Source organism: Mobula hypostoma, chromosome 3 (genome assembly GCF_963921235.1).
Source record: "Mobula hypostoma chromosome 3, sMobHyp1.1, whole genome shotgun sequence".
In the NCBI taxonomy this organism is placed as follows: domain Eukaryota; kingdom Metazoa; phylum Chordata; class Chondrichthyes; order Myliobatiformes; family Myliobatidae; genus Mobula; species Mobula hypostoma.
The window spans coordinates 129361395-129370233 of record NC_086099.1 but is presented as its reverse complement, the minus strand read 5'-3'; positions in this window follow the sequence as shown (position 1 = coordinate 129370233).

Here is an 8839-nt window from a genome sequence, read left to right as displayed (position 1 = left end):
GCCTCAAGTCTCCTGCCTCCAGCTTCCTGCCAAGCCTCCAGCCTCCTGCCTCCTGCCAAGCCAAGTCTCTAGTCTCTAGCCTCCTGCCTCCTGCCAAGCCAAGTCTCTAGTCTCTAGCCTCCTGCCTCCTGTCAAGCCAAGTCTCTAGTCTCTAGCCTCAAGCCTGAAGACTCCAGCCTCCTGCCTCCTGCCAAGCCAAGTCTCTAGTCTCCAGCCTCAAGCCTGAAGATTTCAACCTTGTCCTGCCTGCCTGCCAAGCCTCGCCCTTGCCTAGTTCTGGGGTCCGAGCCAGAGGCAAGACCCAGGTGCTGGGTCCTTGTCCAGTCTCTGCCTCGGAGTCCAAGCCCGGGCTCCTAGCTCTCTTGTCCAGTCCTGTTCCAGGTTCCCGGTTTTCATGTCCATGTCCTTGCCCTCTGCCTGTATCCTAGTCCTGTCCCTAGACCTTTAGTGTCTGTGTCTTGCACTTGGGTCCGTTCCCAGACACCGCCTTATGACTCCCAGTCATTAAACACACAGACACTGGACTCTGTACACCTGGTATTTAAACACACAGACCTTGGACTCTGTACACCTGGTCTTTAAACACACAGACCCTGAACTCTGTATACCCAGTCTTTAAACACTCAGACCCTGAAATCTGTACACCTAGTCTTTGAACACACAGACCCTGAACTCTGTACACCTGGTCTTTAAACACTCAGACCCTGAACTCTGTACACCTGGTCTTTAAACACACAGACCCTGAACTCTGTGAGCATTTCTTTAAACATAATTAGCTCATTAAAAGTCAATATTCATACTAAACATTGTTATCAAAGTACTCAACAACTGTATAAAGTATTAACCATAACATAATCAATGAAAGTCTGCCCAACTAGATCATTTTCTGCCCCAGAGAGACATGGAAACAAAATTATTCTCTGCCCCATGGCGATATGGAGACTGGATCATTGGAAGTATTCAGTAATTGTTTGGAAGATTAATGGGGAATTCACATGGAAGAGGAGTTAGGGCCTGTGTCGATCAGCCATGAACATACTCAATAGAAGGGTAAGCTTCAGGAGTCAGGAGGCTACTCTGCTCCTAGTTCTAAACGCGAGATTCTGCAGATGCTGGAATTCATGAGTAACACACAACAAAATGCTGGAGCAACTCAGCAAGTCAGGCAGGGAAATGAAGGGAAGTAAATGGTTGATATTTTGGGTTGAATCCCTTCATTGGGACTGGAAAGGAAGTGTTGGGGGAGTGTGTGGAGGGAAGCCAGAATAACTTGGGTGGCTTCTACCCATTTCTTTTCCCGTCTTTATGAAGCCTCTTGGCTCAAGATATTGTCCATTTATTTCCTTCTGTAGATGCTGCCTGGCTTGCTGATCTCCTCCAGCACTTTCTGTGTGTTGTTCCTCTTTCTTCTGTGTTGTTCTTGTGTGTAGCCCACAGAAGGCAGGTGTAGGTTGGGCCAATGTGAGTTCCACAGTTATACTTCTGATCTGCATGGTGTAAATGAGGTTCCTGAGTGATGTACTGGGAACAAGCTCCCATTGCACATTAAATGTTCCCAAAGGCTGGCGTCACAAATAGACTCTGACAACCAATTCCAGCTTTTGGTCTTCATGTATGGCTCAGTTACTAACCCTGGTGGAGCCATTTCTTCTGACAAGAGAAGGGGCAAAAGCAGGTTACTGGTAACTTTAAACCAGTCTCTTTAGGCAGATGGGGCTTGTCAGCCGTGGTTGCCAGCTCATGTAGGAAATGGAAGGCTCTGATCTCAAATTTCCCATGCCTTGTGCCTATACTCACACATGGGGAAGGCTTTGGGAGTAAACCTCAAAGAAAAATCTTGCCTATGGACGTATATGAACATTCATCCCCCAATTCCAAAACTTACTCCAAATCCTGGGTGACTCAATCATCCGTTTCTCCTACCAGAGTGTGTTTCAATTACTTCAGCGTGTTTAGTCCATCGATGGATGATCTCCCTTGCCTCCTCCACAACACATGTCCAGTCTGCAGTCAAGTGAGGAATTCGTGGCAACTCAGTAACAAAGTAGTCCTGCAGATACTGATCTGTATCAGTGCATTGGATCTTGAAGTTCTCCTTCATTACTGTGTATAATACAAAATTGAGTCCTCCATTTCTCCTTTGTTAGACCGTATTATGCGTGACAGTTGAGAAGATATTTTTTTTTGTTCACTAAGTGTTTCCTAAGCAATGATATCACTGTTGACACATTTGTCTGCTGTACTGGCTCTGGAACAAGACTGACCATGGCCCCAGAATACAAAATACATTAAATACATTATTCTCTTCATGTTGAGTTAAACCTTTAACACACAATGGTAATATCTGCTCTTACTTCCAGTTTGAATTTTAAATTATTTGAAGTCCATCCAATCCAGACTCCTAATTGTCTTTGGACTCAAGGCATCCATTTTTTTTCACCCAATTTTGTTTTGGGATAGGAAGGACAAGCACTGGCTTATCTTCTTATTCCTTTGATCTTTTGACAAAACTGCCCCAGTTCTCAGGATGACCCCCCCCCCCCCCCGCCAGCTTGATAGGACCTGTTCTCATCTTTTTGGAACAGTTGTTCTATCCTTGTCTCCCAAATCACGTACATCAATTGTAATGTGCCAATGGTGATAACATTCCTGGTTCTCCCCCACCAATCACAGCTGTTTGATACCAGACCACCCACTTTTATCTGGAGAAATTAGCACTTTGTACACTGAAGGACTTGCTTTATCTATAATTTCATAGGGCTGTGCAAACCTTGGATTTAAAAATGAGGTGGGTTCGTGTATTCTAATCATCACTCTTTGTCCTGGGCTTAATTCTAAGGGACTGACTTTTGAGTCAAAGTAGGCTTTACTCTGTTGCTTCTTTCCTGTTTGGTGGGCTGCCACATAACTGTTCTCTTTCACTGTCTCTATCAGACTTCCCTACTGGCTGTAGATGGAGTAGCAGCTCTTTCATAGGTGCTCCTACTCTTTTTAATTTACTGCTTCCAACTTGTTTTGAAAACTTACTTTTAAACGCAATATTGCTTTATGATGAGTCATGTTAAAGGTACTAAAAAAAGAAGAGGAGCCTCCTGTAACTTTGGAATCGATTATGGTGACACTTCAGAAGCATAAGAATGAACTTTTGTAGGAGTTCCAGCAGCTCAATGCTGAATTTAAACGGATGGATGGGAAATTGGATTCTATTCAAACACTTTAATTGAACACGATAAACAGATAAAAGAAAATGAAGACACTTATGTTCAACACGAAGATTGACAATCTGGAACAGATCTGTGATAAACAGTTAAAGGTTAATGAAACATTAAGACAGAAGATTATCGACTTAGAAAATAGAAACAGAAGAAATAATCTACGTATTCTGGGTTTTAAAGAGTCATTGGAAGTTAATTAGTCTTCTGAATGTTTTGCAAACCTTTTGGCTAAATTATTTCTGAATATTTAAAAATTTCCACCTAAGATAGACCGAGCACACAGGTCGCCTTTACCAAGACCTCCTCCAGGAGGATGCCCTCGTTCAGTGATAATTTGTCTTCATGACTTTCAAACAAAGGAACTTTTAATTTGTGAATCTCGTCGGAAAGATATGATTGATTATGAAGACCAAAAGTTCAGAATTGTGGAAGATTTTTCACCCGAGGTGTTGACACTTCAAATTTTAAAAAGTCGTGTCTGAGCTGTATAATAAAGGTTTTAAACCCTCTCTTAGATACCCCGCTTGTCTTAGAATCATTTTGAAAAATGGCTCTCACAGATGGTTTCATTCAACCGAAGAAGTGTAGGATTTCTTGAGTGCCGAATCGATTTCAGAAGTTTAACTGTTCAATAACTCTTTACATAAATTTATGTTGTGTCTGCCTGATGGATCCTTTTTTAAATCAACAGTTTATCTGCTCGTTACTTTCTTTTATGAACAGTTTTTTTTAACTCTTGGTATACCTTTGTATCTAATTTTTTTTGTATTTTCATCTCCTTGTTTAGAAAATTAAGGATTTAATAGTAAAAATTTTCTTTGAGTTAATATTCGTTGACTTCATTAACTTTGCCTCCAACTTTCACCCTGCCTCAAGTTTACCTGGTCCATTTCCGACATCTCCCCTTTCTTGATCTTTCTGTCTCTGTCTCTGGAGACAGCTTATCTACTGATGTCTGCTATAAGCCTACGGACTCTCACAGCTACCTGGACAATTCCTCTTCTCACCCTGTCTCTTGCAAAAATGCCATCCCCTTCTCGCAATTCCTCCGTCTCCACCGCATCTGCTCTCAGAATGAGGCTTTTCATGCCAGGATGAGGGAGATGTGCTCCTTTTTTAAAGAAAGAGTCTTCCCTTCCTCTACCATCAACCCTGCTCTCAAATGCATCTCTCCCATTTCACACACATCTGCACTCACCCCATCCTCCTGCCACCCCACTAGGAATAAGGTTCCCCTTGTCCTCACTTACCACCCCACCAGCCTCCAGGTCCAACATATAATTCTCCGTAACTTCCGCCACCTCCAATGGGATCCCACCACTAAGCACATCTTTCCCTCCCCACCTCTTTCTGCTTTCTGCAGGGATCACTCCCTACACGACTCCCTTCTCCATTCATCACCCACATCTCTTCCTACCGATCTCCCTCTCAGCACTTATCCTAGTAAGCAGAGCAAGTGCTACACATGCCCTTACTCTTCCTCCTTCACCACCATTCAGGGCTCCAGAGAGTCCTTCCAGGTGAAGTGACACTTCACCTGTGAGTCGGATGGGGTGATATACTGGGTCCGGTGCTCCTGATGCAGCCTTCTATATATTGACGCAGGCTGGGAGACTGTTTCGCTGAACACTTACGCTCTGTCTGCCAGGGAAAGCAGGATCTCCCAGTGGCCACACATTTTAATTCCACGTCCCATTCCCATTCTGATATGTCTATCCACGGCCTCCTCTACTGTCAAGATGAAGCCACACTCAGGTTGAAGGAGCAACACTTTATATTCCGTCTGGTAGCTTCCAACCTGATGGCATGAACTTTGACTTCTCTATCTTCTGTTAATGCCCCACCTCCCCTTCGTACCCCATCTGTTATTTATTTATTTATTTATTCTCCCTCTATCCCTCTCATTATACTCCTTGCCCATCCTCTGGGCTTTTCCCCTCCCCCTTTCTTTCTCCCTAAGCCTCCCATCCCATGATCCTCTCATATCCCTTTTGCCAATCAACTTTCCATCCTTCCCCCTCCAGTCTTCTCCTATCATTTTGGAACTCCCCCTCCCCCCCCCAACTTTCAAGTCTCTTACTATCTCTTCCTTCAGTTAGTCCTGACAATGCCTGAAACATCGACTGTGCCTCTTCCTATAGATGCTGCATAACCTGCTGCGTTCACCAGCAATTTTTATGCATGTTACCTTCTAAGTTAATATGTTTTGAACTTTCATATTTCTTTCTAATATTTTTATACTATAATTATTTTGAGATTTTTTTAATATGTTTAAATTTGCTCTGTCTTTGTTATGTTTTGTTGGAAGCAGTTTTGCCTTGAAATTTTCTTTTTTGGAGCTCAGCCAGTAGATTGTTTTGGGAGGGATGACAGATTTAGTTGTCGACTGCTCTTTGGTCAATTTTCTCTCTTTGGACGGGGGGGGCGGTGAGGGCAGGTTTTCTTTTATTCTATCAGCTGTTTGGCTCTCTTAGCTTCATTTGTTGCTTGGTTGTTTTTTCTTCAAGTTCATTGTTTGGATTTAATGTATATTCCAGCAGGTTTTATTCTGACATCTCCTTTAAGCAATATTTAAAATGGACCATATTTCCAATTTACTTAGTTTTAATGTGAAAGGATTAAACCATCCTGTGAAATGTAATAAGACGTTAAATTATATTAAGAAATTGAATCTCTCAATTATTTTTTTACAAGAAACACATGTTCGTAAATGTGATAATTTACATTTTCTCAGCGGTTGGAAGGGCTTATCTTTCCATTCCTCCTTTCAGGCAAAGGCAAGAGGAGTTTTGATTTTTATAGACAATTTAGTTTCTTTTGTCTGACATAATGTAGTGTCTGATAGCAATGGGCGCTTTGTTATAGTCTCAGGGAAATTAGATAACAAATTAATAGTTTTTGTTCATTTGTATGCCTCAAATATGGATGATTCAGGCTTTTTTGGACTTCTATTTTCCATTTTTACCAGACTTAAGTGTATATTTTTTGATTTTAGGAGGAGACTTCAACTGTTGTTTAGATCCTGTTTCAGATTGTTCTTCTTCTAAACGATTGACTTGTAGTAGATCTGCTTCCTTTATCCAATCTTTTCTAATGAAATGTGATATTGTTGATGTTTGGTGTTTTTTATTATATACAACAGATAAAGAGTATTCATTTTTTTCTTATGTTTGTCATATGTATTCCAGGATTGATTATTTTTTTTGTTGATAGCCAATTGATTCCATTAGTTCGATCCAGTGAATATAAAGAAATTGGTGTTTCAGATCATGCCTCTGTGTTTTTATCTTTAAATCTTCCAGGTATCTCCCAAATAAATAAATTCTGGCATTTTAATTCAACTCTGTTATCAGATAAAGATTTTTAAAAATTTTTGCAGAGATACATTATTCTTTTTATTGAAGAGAATATGCTACAACAAGGGTCCCCAACCATTTTTGTACTGCAGACCGGCCGACCTGGGGTGGGGGGTAGGTTTGCCAACGGACAAGAGTAGCAGTAAAATATGTTGTTTACCCCGAGAGACTACAATGACCATGAAGCCTTGCGCAGGCAGCAGTGCGCATGCGTGATTTGCGTATGCGTGTACGTGCCGATTTTTTTCTACAAATCGTTTTTGGTGATTCTGTTGGGGGGGGGCGGGTGTTAATCACAACCGGAATATCGGTGATAAGTGGCTAATACACTCAATTTCGTCTCTAAAATGGTTTAACTAACGAATTTAATATTAAACACACAGCGCATATTTTCCTCACATGTATATAGCGATAAGTCAATTATCAGGGGAGGACAGGGGAGTTTGAAATAAGTGTTGAACGAACTTCCAGTAGAAGTGGTAGAGGCATGCTCAATATTATCATTTAAAGAAAAATTGGATAGGTATATGGACAGGAAAGGAATGGAGGGTTATGGGCTGGGTGCAGGTCGGTGGGACTAGGTGAGAGTAGCGTTCGGCACGAACTAGAAGGGCAGAGATGGCCTGTTTCTGTGCTGTGATTGTTATATGGTTATATAAGTAAGTCAATAGCATCATAACATTTTAAGTAACATTTGGAAATTAAACACACAGCACATATTTTCCCTGTATGAACATATAAAATCATTGCAACACACCAATATCGCTGAATCAGTGGGAGCCCTGGGCTTGTTTCCCTGCAACAGCACGGTCCTATCGAGGGGTGATGGGAGCCTGCGATACTCAAAGGGGGTTCCTTATGTCCAGTCTATTATGGAATTTGGTTTTCGTTGCATTCATTGCAGAGATATGTTGGAAATGGAAGCAATGTTTTCAGTGCTTTCATGGCTATCTCAGGGTATTTAGCCTTGATTTTGAGATCCAGAATGCCGGCAGAGATGTTATGTCCAACATACTTTTCAGCCCACCGTCATTTGCAAGCTCGAGGAGTTGATCTTCTTCCCGCGCTGACATGGATGACGCGCGGGTAATGACCTCACATGCGTAATGACCTCGGGTGTGTTCAGGCTCAACGGTGGGCGTGACAGGGAATGAGGAAAGGTACAGCTGACTCATATCGCCAAATCATATTGTTTCCTCACAGCCCAGTGGTTGGGGATAACTGTGCCACAAGGAAACGATATGAGTCAGCTGCACCTTTCCTCATTCCCTGTCACGCACTGTTGAACTTGAACATAGGGTTGCCAACTGTCCCGAATTTGCTGGGACATCCAGTATATTGGGCTAAATTGGTTTGCCCCATACAGGACCGCCCTTGTCCTGTATTTCCCCCGCTAAGGTAGAGCGTTTCTATGAAACCTTTCGTGCCGAAATGGCGTAAAGCGAAGAAGCAATCACCATTAATTTATATGGGAAAAATTTTTGAGCATTCTCAGACCCAAAAAGTAACCTACCAAGTCATACCAAATAACACATAAAACCTAAAATAACACTAACATATAGTAAAAGCAGGAATGATATGATAAATACACAGCCTATATAAAGTAGAAGTAATGTACATACAGTATAGTCGGGAAAATTAAGCCAAAACGGATTTGTGGGGGGAAAAATCGGCACGTACGCACATGCGCACATCACATATGCGTATGTCACTCACGCATGTGCTCACAGGTGCCCGCACAAGGCTTCATGGTCATGGTAGACTTTCCTGGGGTAAACACAAGTGTCCTGGGATTTGACTGCTACTTTTGTCCCTTATTTGGGAGTGAGAAAGTTGGCAACCTTAAGTGTAAAAGACATGTTGAGGTGAGTTTAACTCTATTTCAACACCCCCCTCCGGGTCTGCCGGTCTGCAAGAATATTGTCAATATTAAACCGGTCCGTGGTGCAAAAAAGGTTGGGGACACCTGATTTAGAAACAAATTATGCTTTTAGAGAATTGTACTCCAAACTTCATATTCTGATCCTCCTAAAGATAACACTAATGAATAATTTTTTAGATCAATTAAACATTCCTACACTTACTGATGATATCGGAAAATTGTTCGATCAACCTACTTCCTATGAGGAAATTTCCGAGGTTGTTCATTCTTTGCACTCAGGGAAGGCTCCAGGTCCTGACAGATTTTCTGGAGAGCTTGACAAGGCTTTTTCCTCTTTGCTTATACCTCGTTTATACTCTGTCCTTTCTGACACTTTCAAATTAGGT